We start from the raw sequence: 2,922 nt of genomic DNA on the forward strand, positions 1-2,922 counted from the left end.
GTATGATGGGGAAGAATTGCCGTGAGGACCGATTATCAGCGGGACCAATTGCCCTTGGGACCGATTATCAGCGGGACCAAATAACGTGGGGACCGATTATCAGCGGGACCAAATAACGTGGGGACCGATTATCAGCAGGACCAATTGCCGTGGGGACCGATCATCAATTATCGCCGGGTCGAATGGTCAGGGACGAATTGTCGCAGGACGAATTGCCGGGGACGAATTGAGGTGCTCCCAGCAGCATCTCCTTCTCAGGTACAAAACACAGATGAGCAGACATTTGTATGTTTTTGTTGAGATTTTTTTGTTGAAAATAGAGATCAATAGAGTAATGATGTAATCTATACAATCTTTATTTCTAGAGCCAGAAACTCCATTCACTTTAGCCATGAAAGGGAAAATGAGAAAGGAGAAAGTGGATGATTGTCACCGGGCGGTGACAGTTTTTCCACAGCAATATCAATGGACATTAGCCTTGTTTGATATTCTCCTGTGTCTCATAGCACATCAGAATCATAGCTAGCTAACAGAACATTATATTATTATTTTTTTTATTATTATTATTTGTATTTCTTGGTAGACGCCCTTATCCAGGGCGACTTACAACATACGTGCAAATATACAGTTAAGTATATTCCACAGTAAACTATGATTTGGTAGGTGTAGCATTATAAGTGTATAAGGATCATGCATCCTTCCGAAGAAGGCAGACATGCTGATTTTTCTTTCAAAGAATTGCTGACTTTGCATTGCTCTTTGACATTGTTACTGGTTCCAATAACTGTCTGTTACATATTTTGTTACATTCTATTTTTTTGTGTTATATTTACTTTAAAAGTTTTGGTTTGTAATTGTTTTTGTTGATCGTTCCTCATAAAAAAGTGTAATACATATTTTTATAAATGAAGGGGAACTGTCACAATTGGCAGTTTACTGGATATAGCCTAAATGTGGCAAGAATAAAAGGTAGGCAAATTTTTGTTCCTGAAGTATTTGCTATTTTTTCTCTCAAAATGTGATTGGAATCAGAACCTAGATTTGATAAGAACCGGATTGGATAACCAGAATCGGAATCGGAATTGGAATCAATAAAATTGAAATGATACTCCTATTGGATCAGGGGTCCACTGCCATGACAATGTGTAGAGGCTGCACAAGTTGCTCGATTGCCCGCACAAATATTATGCAAGTAGATTACGGCCTCGCTCGTAGCTACAGTAGTAAGCGGAGGACGTAAGAGTTATCCTCTGTAGCCCCGCTTTGTATATGCTGATTCTAGACAGTTCCCGGTAAGAGCGTGACTGCGGTCCTCGGTCCTGACCGGTCCAGGTGTGGCCCTACGGGGCCCCCAGGATTACTGTCTGGAGTGTGTTGCCGAGGACCCCTAGTGGTACACCTCGGGGCAGGCTCCCTTATCAGCTCGCTGCCTCCTCCCTTGCAACAGTTTTGTTACACAGTGACCCCTCCCCCTTGGGCAGTGCTTCCAACTTGAAAGATATTGGGGTTGCAAGGTCGCATGGGAGTCCTAGCTCCCGGCCAAAGAGGACGAACCTGCGTAGACATCACGTTTTATACAACAGAAAGTGGGAAGTGGGGACGTGCACAGGGGCCAATGGCAGCTTTGATAGAGTAAAGTTTTCGATCTGGTTCCTACGGAAGTGCACAGAAACACCTTCCCCTTGGGCAGTGCTTCCTTTTTCATATAACCGGGGTTGCATTCGCAACCTATTGTTTTGGGAAATGGTGTCCAGAGGTAATCTGTTCTTGCAGTTAAAATCTTGATGAATATTTAATCCTGCTCATTCCTGTAAGTTGATTAACATACACAGTATTTGTATCTAAAATGTATTCATACACATGTATCCATGCACCTAGTGCCAGCATGCAGTGTTCTTCCATGGGTATAGGGTAAAGAGAAGGCATTTTAATGAATGGAGAATCAGTCTATGCCAGTCCTCTACTTTTCATTGTCTAGCATTCCATCATACTGACCCACACATCATATTTATATTCACATAGTAGTAGTAGTAGTGGTAGTGGTAGTGGTAGTAGTAGTAGTAGTAGTAGTAGTAGTAGTAGTAGTAGTAGTAGTAGTAATAATAATTACTAAACATAATAATAATGTTGAAAACAAAAAGTGTAACAAACAGCTATGCAGGCTCACACATACATACACACAAAACAGATCATACATAATTAACTGATTTAACTGGCCTCTGTCACCTGGAGAAGCCATGCTATCCCCCAGTCATGCAAATTCTTGTTCTCTTAAATATTGTTGAAGGTGCATATACAATAACCTGTTAGCATCCTGTGCTGCAAGAAAGGACAATTCAGCTAATTTTGTAATAATTAAAACAAATCCTTAAGATTCTAAAAATCTTCACTACTGTATCGTCAAACAAATATTTAAATGAGACCAACTACATTAACATATTTTCTGGAATATATAATTTGTGACAAAATGAGGTATGTTTATACTACAGCTGAGCCAGCTTTGTACATCCAGCACACAGTATTTAATGTCCCCCTGGTTTTACAGATTTTAAAAGTAGAGTGGGAGGCTTCTACTTTTTAATGTTTTTTTTTTTTTCCCCCAGCAGGTATTTTTCTAAACGGCGCCCGTAACTTACATTTTAAAACAATACCAATTGTTTTCTTTAAAAAAAGCATAAAAAGTGTATACTTAAACAGATACGTATTACATGCTTTATTTTAATAGTAGCTGGATTTCAAAAATCTATCCTTAAATGTAATTAACTCTCCCTTATAAATGGGTTTAAAAATCTATGGAGTCTCAATTGCAAAGTGAAAAATGGCTCCATAATTACAGAACAAGTTGAGAGAGATCACTTTCTTTTCATTCTCCTAGAGCACTAATTGATTGCATGCATTAAGGAAATATGGGCAATTAGCATC

Source organism: Amia ocellicauda, chromosome 6 (assembly GCF_036373705.1).
Source record: "Amia ocellicauda isolate fAmiCal2 chromosome 6, fAmiCal2.hap1, whole genome shotgun sequence".
NCBI lineage: Eukaryota > Metazoa > Chordata > Actinopteri > Amiiformes > Amiidae > Amia > Amia ocellicauda.